This window comes from Triticum dicoccoides, chromosome 6B, assembly GCF_002162155.2.
Source record: "Triticum dicoccoides isolate Atlit2015 ecotype Zavitan chromosome 6B, WEW_v2.0, whole genome shotgun sequence".
Classification (NCBI taxonomy): domain Eukaryota; kingdom Viridiplantae; phylum Streptophyta; class Magnoliopsida; order Poales; family Poaceae; genus Triticum; species Triticum dicoccoides.
The window spans coordinates 478,996,625-479,011,986 of record NC_041391.1 but is presented as its reverse complement, the minus strand read 5'-3'; the positions used below and the strand labels follow the sequence as shown (position 1 = coordinate 479,011,986).

The 15,362-nt window shown below is 45.8% G+C and overlaps 1 long non-coding RNA gene across 1 annotated transcript; it reads right to left on the bottom strand.

Moving 5' to 3' along the window:
• Positions 1–976: 976 nt before the first annotated feature.
• LOC119324646 lies at positions 977–2,417 on the bottom strand. The gene is made up of 2 exons (XR_005157067.1): positions 1,692–2,417; positions 977–1,628 (listed from the first exon to the last, which is right to left on the bottom strand). It is a non-coding gene; the product is annotated as an uncharacterized LOC119324646 (long non-coding RNA).
• Positions 2,418–15,362: the final 12,945 nt, after the last annotated feature.

Below are 15,362 nucleotides of genomic sequence, written 5' to 3'. Positions count from 1 at the left end.
TGGGTCATATAACAAATATGTTGAAAAAAACATTGGCATATTTATGCGTCCACAAAATTATTGATCTTCCTGTCCAAGTGATAACGGATAATAGTAACACGACGACATTAGCAGCATAGGTCAATTACTGAAATGCCAAAGCCAAATAGCTTTTGAGGTTTCTTGCATAATACAACTTTTAGGTCTATATAAAGTGTGAAGTGCTTTTAAAATCTTATCGGAGAGAAGCCTGGCATGGCAGAGAAGGCTACAGACAATCAAGAACCTGTGAACTGATTGTTAATTCATAATATAGTGTTCCACACGAACTTCAGACATCAAAATTTAGTTTTTGAAAAGAAGAAGCAATTTGTCCTTTGCTAGGTTAAACATAAAAGAATGGTTAGCCACATACGGTTTTTGATAGCTCACAGAGGAATTATTTCAGTTTGCAGCAGGAAGCCAATAACTCATGTATCAACAACTTGCATGCATAATAAGAAGGTCAAAAGGCTTCTTCCAAAAGCAAGAAGTATCTGGTATTTGGAAACACATGCAGCTTATTGCAAAAGTAAGAAGAAAAGATTAGATAGAAAAATGTTTGTTTATAAGGCAACAGTAGTTCAACCAACATCCAACCACATAGTATGCAATTGAAAGATGATTGTCAACGGAAGGCAGGTCAAGCACAACTATATCTTATGGACCGGAAGGCACACATGAACAATGAAACAAAGAAGTTGGTTGTTAGTTGATGATACAGGACCTTGTGAGTTTTGTTCATATAGTCATCCGGACATAGAAATCTGAAGCAAGCACATGACAACATATATTCTACAATTACAGAGCAAAACTGGCTAGAGACGAAAGTCAGTCGCAGATGCTACGTCGACCAAAAAAAATCAAGAAATCAAGATTTGCTCGAGTTGAGCTGTGAATGAAAAGAAATCAGGCGTACTATTCCATATAAACATAAGGAACGTGTAATCCAATCTCGGGATGAAAAAAGGTTGCATCATACCTATATACGCAGTCCATATTCCTTTCACATAATTTTCTTACAACACAATCTATAATTCAAGCAGCTTTTTTCTTTCTTGCCACTTATCAGTAGAACAAAACACACCAAAAAGACAAGAAGCAATCATGGCCATCTAATAAATGTCTTCATAGTTTCAAAAAATATATGAATCAACTCTCAAGATCAAGCGACGGGCACCTTTCATGTCTACTACCGCCAGGCTCAACACCAACTCCACATATGAATTAGCACATGTTGCCTTCCACATGACAGCACGACATCCACTTGTCCCTCGTTGCCTGAGAAGAATAAAAGAGGGAACGATGTGTGAAGCTCACCTTTATGTGTTTGAATCAGATGCGCTCGCTGTAGCTGGACCAAGCCGCCCCCATGGTCTAAGCGGCGCTCCCGCTGCCTGTATAGGCAGCTGCAGGTTAGAAGACGAGCCTGAGAGCCTCCTTGTTGGTCCTGGAGGCCCTGATCCAAGGAGCAGATCGAGCAACCACCAAGCACCAGATCGTGCCCGACCTCGCCGGTGCAGACCAGTGACCCTCACCCGTTCGATGCCGCACCTCCCTCTCCACTTCCTATCTCTTTCTCCCTCCTTTCCTTCTCTCCCTCTCCTTGGCTGACATAAAACCAGTGAAATCAAAACAGAGGAAAGAGAGGGCACGGAGGGGAATGGGATTACCTGTGGGTGGAGGTGAGGATGGAGACGCAGGGTTCCTCCAGTACGGAGGGGCTCTTGCTGGGCTGCTCCGGGACCTCGCGGTGCATGTTGCCGCCGGCGTGCTCTGAAGCATACCTCTTGTGAGCCGGGCGCGCACATTCCGAGCCGTCTGGCACGCCATCCTGAACGCATGTGGGGAGGCCGAGCCCATCTTACCGGACCTCACCCTCACGCACCGTGCGTGTTGCCGTTGCCGCCGACGCCATCTGCTCGTGGTCGCCTATCCCCGCTTCCGCACAAATGCTGTTATGCGGAGCAAGGTGGATGTAGAGGCGGCGGTGGCACTCACGACACAGCGGAGGCGAACCGATCCGCCTCCCTAGCTGGCATCCGTGCCTCTCCTTCTTCTCCGGATGGCGACGCCCGGTTGAGCCCCTCCTCCCACGACTTCCTCACGAGCTGGGGTGGATAAGGACCTCGTGAGGCGATGGATCTTGTAGAAAGAAGAGGAAGAGCTCCTGGGGCTGATGGGGGAGGGAGAACCGGAGGAGCGAGGTGGCGCGGCGGCTATGTTGACGAGGAAGGGAGGAGCAAGGGTTGTGGCTGCTATGGGTTGGGTTGGCGGCACCCACACCGCACGCTCCTGCTGCCATAGACGAGATGCAGCATGGCGCAGGAGTCAGGCAGGCAGAGCACGATGCAAGAGTCAGGCACAGGCGCACAGCACCGGACAGACTCTACACGTGAGGGGCCCAAATGTGAATGCAAACGACGACGCGATGACCTTGACGAGACGCGCATCCAGTGCAGCTGTCGAGCGGGACCAGGAGCAGCACTGGCCCACCCGTCATTGCCACAAGCCAAAGGCGGGTGCTGAAGCCGGGTGCACATGCAATGGCTGACCCCTCCGCAACTGTCTCCACAACGCACGACGCACACAGCGCATGGGGAACGACCCGCCAAAAGCGGTTGACCCAAGAAAACTAATCCACACCGCATGGCATGCAGCTAACTCAGCTGACACACGGGACCAGGGGCGGCATCGGCCCACCCGCCATTGGTACAACACATGCGCGGGTGCAGAAACGGCAGTAACCAACCAGCCAAAGCAGCCTCCAACAGCCAATGAAGGATGCCATCGGGGGAGCTCCCTGCGAGCGAGTTGCCCAGCTTCTGTTTTGTTTTAAATAAATCCCGTCTTCCCCGAAATTTCAGGCAAACCCTAATCATCTTCCTCCTCCGCGCGCCGGACATGTCCACCCGGCGTCGGACATGTCCGTCGGCCACCTCACCCCAGCCAATCCGGCCTTACCATGTCATCGCGTCGCCGCCCCAGGCCAACCCCCTGCCGCCACGTCGCCCCTGCCCAGCTCCATCCGCCGCCGGCCCGCGGAACCCAGATGTGGTCTGCACCTCGCACCGCCGCCTGTCACCCGCTCGCCGCTGCCAGGCCGCGCCCCACCGTCGACGCCTCGCGCGCCGAGCGTTGCCGCCTCCAGCGCCCGCCACCCCGCGCCGCCCTCGCCCTCCGCGCGTCGCCCGCCACACCACCGCGCGCTGCTCACCGCATCTGGCGACCCCGCGCCCCTCCGCCGCCGTCCGAGCTCGCCGTCGGCAGGATCCGGCCAGATCCGGTCCGGGGCCGCCTCGTCGTCGCCTCCCCGGCCTCCTCCGACCTCGCCGGAGAGCAGTAGCCCCCGCCCGATCCGCTTCGTTTTTCTTCGTGGGGTAAAAATCTCTCCAAGTCCCTGAAATCATCTCATCATGGGTGCATTTTGACTTGCTCTAACTTGGTGTGTATTGCTCCATTTTGCGTGCATGAATGTCAAAATGTTCAACTCGTGATGCTCTTCATGATGGAATAGTTTGCATGCATGTTCCTGTTCATATTGATGCCTTAATCTTCGTTGCAAAACTACTAAGTGATATAAACTGCTGGAATCTGGTGATTGTTAACATCATGTATGCATCTTGTGAGTACCATAACTTTGTCTCTGGTGATGCTATGATGGTGATCTTGATATGCACATGTTGCATCTTGATATCTTATCTCTGTTGCAAAAGTGCATGTTGCTATTTACTGCTGAGAACTTCTGTAACTTGCTGATTTGTCTTTTTTGTTGCATTTTGTGTGTGCATCCTATGAGCATGATGTATACATGTTTTAGGAGCTTAATAATGCCATATTTACAGGGGTGCAATCCATGTATTTTTATATGCCCTGTAGCGAGTGGATCAAGCTTGTGAAGTGGGCTACTCGTTGTTAATATTCTGCCAATGCTAATTCTGTCATATCATGTTGCCATGCTTTCTTGATGCTACCAATTTATCCATGCATATTCTAGAGATGCTTAGTTGACATGTTTTGATGACTATGTTATTCTCTACCATGCCATGCCTTGTGATTCCTTATTTATGGCATGAAGCATATGTTTTCATTGCCATGAACATGCCTACATGCTGTTCCAGATTTCTGTTAACTTCATGATGCCTTGTTGTGAGCTTGATATTAGTTGACACATGCCTACTCTGGAGACGCTCCAATTATATGTTTTGTAGTATGTTATGAGTTCTTTGTTCATATGCCATGTTTTCTAATTTTGGATGTCATATGCCTTTGTTTCATGCTTGCAAACATGCTATCATAATGTTGCTATTTTACACTTGCTGGAACTGTTTCAACATTCAAGCTTGTCTTGTTAGTTCCTACTAATCCATTAGCCATATGTATATGATGCCATGATTTTATTTGCTCTTTGTTATGTGTAATTTGATTCCATGCCCTTGGTTGCTAGATATAGTTGCTGTAGCATATTTGTTTCATGCCCACAACATGCCATCATATTAACTCTGCTCATGCATATGCTCCTGTGTTATAAAGATGCTCTTTTGCATTGATCACATTGGTTTAATCTTGAGGCTATGAACCTGAACCTTAATGATATTTGGAGTATGTTATCTGTACATGAAGTGAATGTCAAGCTTTTGCTCATATGATTCCGTAGCATGTTGTTTTGATGATTGCAAAGTGCCTACTTGCTGTTTTGGTCAGTTTGTCCTTTAAACTTGTTTTGAGTGTATGTGTTGCACCATTGCTCTGTTTTGAGCATGCTCTATATGAAACTTGCTTAGAATTGCATGTAGTTTCATATTATCATGTTGCATCCATGTTTTGAGAGTGTTTGCTTGATGTTTGAATGCATTATTCATCAATGCCATGTTTGACTTGTTTTGCTCATATCTTCTAGGTCGTAACTCCTAACTAAATGAACTTTATATGTAACTTGACTAGAATTTCGTGTAGATCATCTTGGTGCATCTTAACTTGATGTTTACTACTTGAACATGCTGTGTTTTCAGATCTGGACCAATTTCGAAAGTTGCATATGAGGACTTACCGGATTTGTTATATGTTGTTTCCGGCCTCATTTAAACTTGCTTTGATGTGATATTCTTGTATGCTTCATCTCTGGCCATGAGTAGCATCATATAGCCTTTGTCATGCGTCATGCTTGGTTATGCATCATGTCATGTTTATGTGTTGTGTGTTTACCATGTTGTTTGCTTCTTTCCGGTTGTGCTTCTTCTCGATAGTTCCTGTTTCGTTGCGATCCTGGGGATTCGTTCGACTACGCTTGGTTCATCTTCGCCCGTTCGTCTTCTTCATGGACTCGATCTTCTTCCTTGTGGGATTTCAGGCAAGATGACCGTCACCCTGGATCTCACTACTATTATTGCTATGCTAGTTGCTTCGTTCTATCGCTATGCTACGCTACCTATCACTTGTTTATCAAGCCTCCCAAATTGTCATGTCAGCCTCTAACCGTTTCACCCTTCCTAGCAAACCGTTGTTTGGCTAAGTTACCGCTTTTGCTGAGCCCTTCTTATAGCGTTGTTAGTTGCAGGTGAAGTTGAAGATTGCTCCATGTTGGAACAGGATTATTTTGGGATATCACAATATCTCTTATTTAATTAATGCACCTATATACTTGGTAAAGGGTGGAAGGCTCGGCCTTATGCCTGGTGTTTTGTTCCACTCTTGCCGCCTTAGTTTCCGTCATACCGGTGTTATGTTCCTTGATTTTGCGTTCCTTATGATGCTGGGTTTATGGGAACCCCTTGACAGTTCTCTTTGAATAAAACTCCTCCAGCAAGGCCCAACCTTGGTTTTACATTTGCCTAACAACCTATAACCTTTCCCTTGGGAGTAATTAACCCGAGGGTCATCTTTATTTTAACCCCCCCCCCCTCGGGCTAGTGCTTTTCTAAGTGTTAGTCCGAACCGGGCAGACTGCGGGGCCACCATGGGGCAACTCGAGGTCTTGTTTTACTCGTAGGCTGACCTATCCGTTGTGCCCTGAGAACGAGATATGTGCAGCTCCTATCGGGATTTGCCAGCACGTTCGGGCAGTTTTGCTGGTCCTGTTTTACTATTTGCCGAAATGTCTTGTAACCGGGATTCTGAGACGGATCGGGTCTTCCCGGGAGAAGGAATATCCTTCGTTGGTCGTGAGAGCTTATAATGGGCTAAGTTGGGACACCCCTGCAGGGTATAAACTTTTGAGAGATGTGTCCGCGGTTATGTGGCAGATGGGAATTTGTTAATATCCAGTTGTAGAGAACTTGACACTTGACTTAATTAAAATGCATCAACCGTGTGTGTGGCCGTGATGGTCTCTTCTCGGCGTGGTCCGGGAAGTGAACAAGGTTTGGGTTATGTTTGGACGCAAGTAGTTCAGGATCACTTCTTGATCATTAATAGTTTGCGACCGTTTGCGTAGCTTCTCATCTTATTCTTGTATTCGTAAGTTAGCCACCATATTATACCCATTAAGTTTTGCTAGTCTTGATACCCATGGTAATGGGATTGCTGAGTCCTCATGGAGGATTAGCACAACAACAGTTGCAGGTACAGGTAATGCGATGATCATGACGCGAGAGAGATGTTTACTTGTTTGGAGTTCTTCTTCTCCTTCTTCTTCGATGAGTAGATAGGTTCCAGGTCGGCAGCCTGGGCTAGCAGGGTGGATGTCGTTTGAGTTTCTGTTTGTGTTTCATCCGTAGTCGGATGTTGCTCTTATGTATGATGTTGTTGTATTCATGTGGCATTGTATGCCTCTTGTATGTATCCTCCACTATTATGTAATGGTTATTGGGGAACGTAGCAGAAATTCAAAATTTTCCTATGTGTCACCAAGATCTATCTATGGAGAGACCAGTAACGAGTAGAAAGAGAGTGCATCTACATACCCTTGTAGATCGCTAAGCGGAAGCGTTCAAGTGAACGGGGTTGATGGAGTCGTACTCGTCGTGATTCAAATCACCGATGATCCTAGTGCCGAACGGACGGCACCTCCGCGTTCAACACACGTACAGCCCGGTGACGTCTCCCATGCCTTGATCCAGCAAGGAGAGAGGGAGAGGTTGAGGAAGACTCCATCCAACAGCAGCACAACGGCGTGGTGGTGGTGGAGGAGCGTGGCAATCCAGCAGGGCTTCGCCAAGCACCATGGGAGAGGAGGAGTAGGGAGAGAGGTAGGGCTGTGCCAGAACTTCGTGTATCGCTCCCATGCGCCTCCCCACTATATATAGGGGTGGAGGGGCTGGTTTCTTGCCCTCCAAGTCCATTGGGGCGTTGGCCAAGGTGGGAGGAAAGAAATCTCATTATTTCCTTCCCCACCGATTGTTATCCCCCCTTTTTAGGGATCTTGATCTTATCCCTTCGGGATATGATCTTATTCCTTCTAAGGGGGGATCTTGGTGCGCCTTGACCAGGGGTGTGGGGCCTTGCTCCCACTACCCACGTCCATGTGGGTCCCCCCATGCAGTTGGGCCCCACTCCGGAACCTTCTAGAACCTTCCCGATACAATACCGAAAAATCCCGAACATTTTCCGGTGGCCAAAATAGGACTTCCCATATATAAATCTTTACCTCCGGACCATTCCGGAACTCCTCGTGACGTCCGGGATATCATCCGGGACTCCGAACAACATTCGGTAACCACATACAAACTTCCTTTATAACCCTAGCGTCATCGAACCTTAAGTGTGTAGACCCTACGGGTTCGGGAGACATGTAGACATGACCGAGACGTTCTCCGGTCAATAACCAACAGCGGGATCTGGATACCCATGATGGCTCCCACATGTTCCACGATGATCTCATCGGATGAACCACGATGTCAAGGACTTAATCAATCCCGTATTCAATTCCCTTTGTCTATCGGTATGTTACTTGCCCGAGATTCGATCGTCGGTATCCAATACCTTGTTCAATCTCGTTACCGGCAAGTCACTTTACTCGTTCCGTAACACATCATCCCGTGATCAACTCCTTGGTCACATTGCGCATATGATGATGTCCTACCGAGTGGGCCCAGAGGTACCTCTCCGTTTACACGGAGTGACAAATCCTAGTCTCGATCCGCATAAAACAATAGATACTTTCGGAGATACCTGTAGTGCACCTTTATAGTCACCCAGTTACGTTGTGACGTTTGATACACCCAAAGCACTCCTACGGTATCCAGGAGTTACACGCTCTCATGGTCGAAGGAAGAGATACTTGACATTGGCAAAGCTCTAGCAAATGAACTACACGATCTTTTGTGGTAGTCTTAGGATTGGGTCTTGTCCATCACATCATTCTCCTAATGATGTGATCCCGTTATCAACGACATCCAATGTCCATAGCCAGGAAACCATGACTATCTGTTGATCACAACGAGCTAGTCAACTAGAGGCTCACTAGGGACATATTGTGGTCTATGTATTCACACGTGTATTACGATTTCCGGATAATACAGTTATAGCATGAATAAAAGACAATTATCATGAACAAGAAAATATAATAATAATACTTTTATTATTGCCTCTAGGGCATATTTCCAACAGTCTCCCACTTGCACTAGAGTCAATAATCTAGTTCACATCGCCATGTGATTAACACTCATAGGTCACATCGCCATGTGACTAATACCCAAGAGTTTACTAGAGTCAGTAGTCTAGTTCACATCACTATGTGATTAACACTCAATGAGTTTTATGTTTGATCATGTTGCTTGTGAGAGAGGTTTTAGTCAACGGGTCTGAACCTTTCAGATCCGTGTGTGCTTTACAAATCTCTATGTCATCTCCTAGATGCAGCTACCACGCTCTATTTGGAGCTATTCCAAACAACTGTTCTACTTGGAGCTATTCTAAATTATTGCTCCATTATATGTATCCGGTCTCTCTACTCAGAGCTATCCGGATAGGTGTCAAGCTTGCATCGTCGTAACCTTTACGACGAACTCTTTTACCACCTCCATAATCGAGAAAATTCCTTAGTCCACTAGTTACTAAGGATAACTTTGACCGCTGTCCTGTGAGCCATTCTTGGATCACTCTTGTAACCCTTGACTGACTCATGGCAAGGCACACTTCAGGTGCGGTACACAGCATAGCATACTGAAGAGCCTACGTCTTAAGCATAGGGGACGACCTTCGTCCTTTCTCTCTATTCTGCCGTGGTCGAGCTTTAAGTCTTAACTTCGTACCTTACAACTCAGGTAAGAACTCCTTCTTTGACTGGTCCATCTTGAACACCTTCAAGATCATGTCAAGGTATGTGCTCATTTGAAAGTATTATTAAGCATTTTGATCTATCCTTATAGATCTTGATGCTCAATGTTCAAGTAGCTTAATCCAGGCTTTCCATTGAAAAACACTTTCAAAATAACCCTATATGCTTTCCAGAAATTCTACGTCATTTCTGATCAACAATATGTCAACAACATATACTCATTAGAAATTCTATAGTGCTCCCATTCACTTCTTTGGAAATACAAGTTTCTCATAAACTTTGTACAAACCCAAAAATTTTGATCATCATCAAAGCATACATTCCAACTCCGAGATGCTCACTCCAGTCCTTAGAAGGATTGCTGGAGCTTTGCATACTTATTAGCATCTTTCGGGATTGACAAAACCTTCCGATTGTATCACATACAACCTTTCCTCATTAAAATCGTCGAGGAAACAATGTTTTGACATCCTATCTGCAAGATTTCATAAATAATGCAGTAATCGCTAATATAATTCCAACAGACTCCTAGCATCGCTACGAGTGAGAAAATCTCATCGTAGTCAACTCCTTGAACTTGTCGGAAAACATCTTAACGACAAGTCGAGCTTTCTTAATGGTGACATTTACCATGATTGTCCGTCTTCCTTTTGAAATCCATCTGTACTCATTAGCCTTACGACCATCGAGCCGTTCTGCCAAAGTCTACACTTTGTTTTCATACATGGATCCTCTCTCGGATTTTATGGCCTCAAGCCATTTATCGGAATCCGGGCCCACCATCGCTTCTCCATAGCTCGTAGGTTCATTGTTGTCTAGCAACATGACCTTCAAGACAGGATTACGTACCACTCTGAAGTAGTACGCATCCTTGTCATCCTACGAGGTTTGGGAGTGACTTGATCCGAAGTTTCATGATCAATATCATAAGCTTCCACTTCAATTGGTGTAGGTGCCACAGGAACAACTCCCTGTGCCCTGTCACACACTAGTTGAAGAGACGGTTCAATAACCTCATCAAGTCTCCACCATCCTCCCACTCAATTCTTTCGAGAGAAACTTTTCCTCGAGAAAGGACTAGAAACAATCCATATTGCTTTCGGATCTGAATTAGGAGGTATACCCAACTGTTTTGGGTTTCCTATGAAGATGCATTTTATCCGCTTTGGGTTCGAGCTTATCAACCTGAAACTTTTTCATATAAGCGTCGCAGCCCCAAACTTTTAAGAAACGACAACTTAGGTTTCTCTAAACCATAATTCATACGGTGTCATCTCATCGGAATTACGTGGTGCCCTATTTAAAGTGAATGTGGTTGTCTCTAATGCCTAACCCATGAACGATAGTGGTAATTCGATAAGAGACATCATGGTACGCACCATATCCAATAGGGTGCAACTATGATGTTCGGACACACCATCACATTATGGTGTTCCAGGCGGTATTAATTGCGAAACAATTTCCACAATGTCTTAATTGTGTGCCAAAACTCGTAACTCAGATATTCATCTCTATGATCATATCATAGACATTTTATCCTCTTGTCACAATGATCTGCTACTTCACTCTGAAATTACTTGAACCATTCAATAATTCAGACTTGTGTTTCATCAAGTAAATATACTGAACATTTACTCGAATCATCTGTGAAGTAAGAACATAATGATATTCACTGCATGCCTCAGCACTCATTCGACTGCACACATCAAAATGTGTTACTTCCAACAAGTTGCTATCTTGTTCCATCTTACTGAAAATGAGGCTTTTCAGTCATCTTGCCCATGTGGTATGATTTGCATATCTCAAGTGATTCAAAATCAAGTGAGTCCGAACGATCCATTTGCATGGAGTTTCTTCATGCATATACACCAATAGACATGGTTCGCATGTCTCAAACTTTTCAAAAACGAGTGAGTCCAAAGATCCATCAACATGGAGCTTCTTCATGCGTTTTATACCATTATGACTTACATGGCAGTGCCACAAGTAAGTGGCACTATCATTACTATCTTATATCTTTTGGCATGAAAATGTGTATCACTACGACCGAGATTCAATAAACCATTCCTTTAGGTGCAAGACCATTGAAGGTATTATTCAAAAATAGAGTAACCATTATTATCCTTAAATGAATAACCGTATTGCGATAGACATAATCCAATCATGTCTATGCTCAACGCAAACACCAATCTCGGTGGTAGAGGGAGCGTGCGATGCTTGATCATATCAACCTTGGAAACACTTCCAACATATATCGTCAGCTCACCTTTAGCTAGTCTCCGTTTATTCCGTAGCTTTTATTTCGAGTTACTAACACTTAGCAACCGAACCGGTATCCAATACCCTGGTGCTACTAGGAGTACTAGTAAAGTACACATTAACATAATGTATATCCAATATACTTCTATCGACCTTGCCAGCCTTCTCATCTACCAAGTATCTAGGGTAATGCTGCTCCAGTGGTTGTTCCCCTTATTACAGAAGCACTTAGTCTCGGGTTTGGGTTCAACCTTGGGTTTCTTCACTAGAGCAGCAGCTGAATTGCTGTTTCATGAAGTATCCCTTTGTTCCCTTGCCCTTCTTGAAACTAGTGGTTTCACCAACCATCAACAATTGATGCTCCTTCTTGATTTCTACTTTCGCGGTGTCAAACATCATGAATATTTCAAGGATCATCATATCTATCCCTGATATGTTATAGTTAATCACGAAGCTCTAGCAGCTTGGTGGCAATGACTTTGGGGAAACATCACTATCTCATCTGGAGGATCAACTCCCACTCAATTCAAGTGATTGTTGCACTCAGACAATCTGAGCACAAGCTCAACGATTGAGATTTTCTCCCTTAGTTTGCAGTCTAAGAGAATCGTCGGAGGTCTTATACCTCTTGACGTGAGCACGAGCCTGAAATCCCAATTTCAGCCCTCGAAACATCTCATATGTTCCGCGATGTTTCGAAAACGTCTTTGGTGCCTCTACTTAAACCATTTAACTGAACTATCATGTAGTTATCAAAACGTGTATGTTCGATGTTCGAAACATCCACAAACGACGTTTGGGGTTCAGCACACTGAGCAGTGCATTAAGGACATAAGCTTTCTACTGTTCGCATAATCGCTACTATCAACTTTCAACTATATTTTCTCTAGGAACATATCTAAAACAGTAGAACTAAAGCGCGAGCTACGACATAATTTGCAAAAGGTCTTTTGACTATGTTCAGGATAATTAAGTTCATCTTATGAACTCCCACTCAGATAGACATCCCTCTGGTCATCTAAGTGATTACATGATCCGAGTCAACTAGGCCGTGTCCGATCATCACGTGAGACGGACTAGTCATCATCGGTGAACATCTTCATGTTGACCGTATCTACTATACGACTCATGCTCGACCTTTCGGTCTCCGTGTTCCGAGGCCATGTCTGTACATGCTAGGCTCGTCAAGTTAACCCTAAGTGTTTTCGTTGTGTAAAACTGTCTTACACCCGTTGTATGTGAACGTAAGAATCCATCACACCCGATCATCACGTGGTGCTTAGAAGCGACGAACTGTAGCAACGGTGCACAGTTAGGGGAGAACACTTCTTGAAATTGTTGTAAGGGATCATCTTATTTACTACCGTCGTTCTAAGCAAACAAGATGCATAAACATGATAAACATCACATGCAATCAAATAGAGTAGTGACATGATATGGCCAATATCATATAGCTCCTTTGATCTTCATCTTCGGGGCTCCATGATCATCTTGTCACCGGCTTGACACCATGATCTCCATCATCATGATCTCCATCATCGTGTCTTCATGAAGTTGTCACGCCAACGACTACTTCTACTTCTATGACTAACGCGTTTAGCAATAAAGTAAAGTAGTTTACATGGCGTTCTTCAATGACACGCAGGTCATACAAAAAATAAAGACAACTCCTATGGCTCCTGCCGGTTGTCTTACTCATCGACATGCAAGTCGTGAATCCTATTACAAGAACATGATCAATCTCATACATCACATATATCATTCATCACATCCTTTTGGCCATATCACATCACATAGCATACCCTGCAAAAACAAGTTAGACGTCCTCTAATTGTTGTTGCATGTTTTACGTGGCTGCTATGGGTTTCTAGCAAGAACGTTTCTTACCTACGCAAGACCACAACGTGATATGCCAATTTCTATTTACCCTTCATAAGGACCCTTTTCATCGAATCCGTTCCGACTAAAGTGGGAGAGACTGGCACCCGCTAGCCACCTTATGCACCAAGTGCATGTCAATCGGTGGAACCTGTCTCACGTAAGAGTACGTGTAAGGTCGGTCCGGGCCGCTTCATCCCACAATACCGTCGAAACAAGATTGGACTAGTAACGGTAAGCATATTGAACAACATCAACGCCCACAACTACTTTGTGTTCTACTCGTGCAAAGAATCTACGCAATAGACCTAGCTCATGATGCCACTGTTGGGGAACGTAGCAGAAATTCAAAAAATTTCCTACGTAACACCAAGATCTATCTATGGAGAGACCAGCAACGAGTAGAAAGAGAGTGCATCTACATACCCTTGTAGATCGCTAAGCGGAAGCGTTCAAGTGAACGGGGTTGATGGAGTCATACTCGTCGTGATTCAAATCACCGATGATCAAGTGCCGAACGGACGGCACCTCCGCGTTCAACACACATACAGCCCGGTGACGTCTCCCATGCCTTGATCCAGCAAGGAGAGAGGGAGAGGTTGAGGAAGACTCCATCTAGCAGCAGCACAACGGCGTGGTGGTGATGGAGGAGCGTGGCAATCCTGCAGGGCTTCGCCAAGCACCTACGGGAGAGGAGGAGGTGTCACGGGAGGGAGGGAGGCGCCAAGGGCTCAGGTGTGGATGCCCTCCCTCCCCTCCACTATATATAGGGGCAGGGGAGAGGGGGGAGGCGCAGCCTTGCCCCCTACTCCAAGAAAGGGGTGCGGCCAAGAGGGGGGGAGGAGTCCATCCTCCCCAAGGCACCTCGGAGGTGCCTTCCCCCTCGAGGACTCTTCCCTCTAGGGTTCCCTAGGCGCATGGGCCTCTTGGGGCTGGTGCCCTAGGCCCATGTAGGCCAAGGCGCACCCCCTACAGCCCATGTGGCCCCCCGGGGCAGGTGGCCCCACCCGGTGGTCCCGGTACAATACCGATGACCCCGAAACTTGTCCCGATGGCCGAAACAGGACTTCCTATATATAAATCTTTACCTCCGGACCATTCCGGAACTCCTCGTGACGTCCGGGATCTCATCCGGGACTCCGAACAACATTCGGTAACCACATACAAGCTTCCTTTATAACCCTAGCGTCATCGAACCTTAAGTGTGTAGACCCTACGGGTTCGGGAGACATGCAGACATGACCGAGACGTTCTCCGGTCAATAACCAACAGCGGGATCTGGATACCCATGTTGGCTCCCACATGTTCCACGATGATCTCATCGGATGAACCACGATGTCAAGGACTCAATCGATCCCGTATCCAATTCCCTTTGTCTAGCGGTATTTTACTTGCCCGAGATTCGATCGTCGGTATACCGATACCTTGTTCAATCTCGTTACCGGCAAGTCACTTTACTCGTTCCGTAACACATCATCCCGTGATCAACTCCTTGGTCACATTGCGCATATGATGATGTCCTACCGAGTGGGCCCAGAGATACCTCTCCGTTTACACGGAGTGACAAATCCCAGTCTCGATCCGCATAAAATAATAGATACTTTCGGAGATACCTGTAGTGCACCTTTATAGTCACCCAGTTACGTTGTGACGTTTGATACACCCAAAGCACTCCTACGGTATCCAGGAGTTACACGCTCTCATGGTCGAAGGAAGAGATACTTGACATTGGCAAAGCTCTAGCAAATGAACTACACGATCTTTTGTGCTAGTCTTAGGATTGGGTCTTGTCCATCACATCATTCTCCTAATGATGTGATCCCGTTATCAACGACATCCAATGTCCATAGCCAGGAAACCATGACTATCTGTTGATCACAACGAGCTAGTCAACTAGAGGCTCACTAGGGACATATTGTGGTCTATGTATTCACACGTGTATTATGATTTCCGGATAATACAGTTATAGCATGAATAAAAGACAATTATC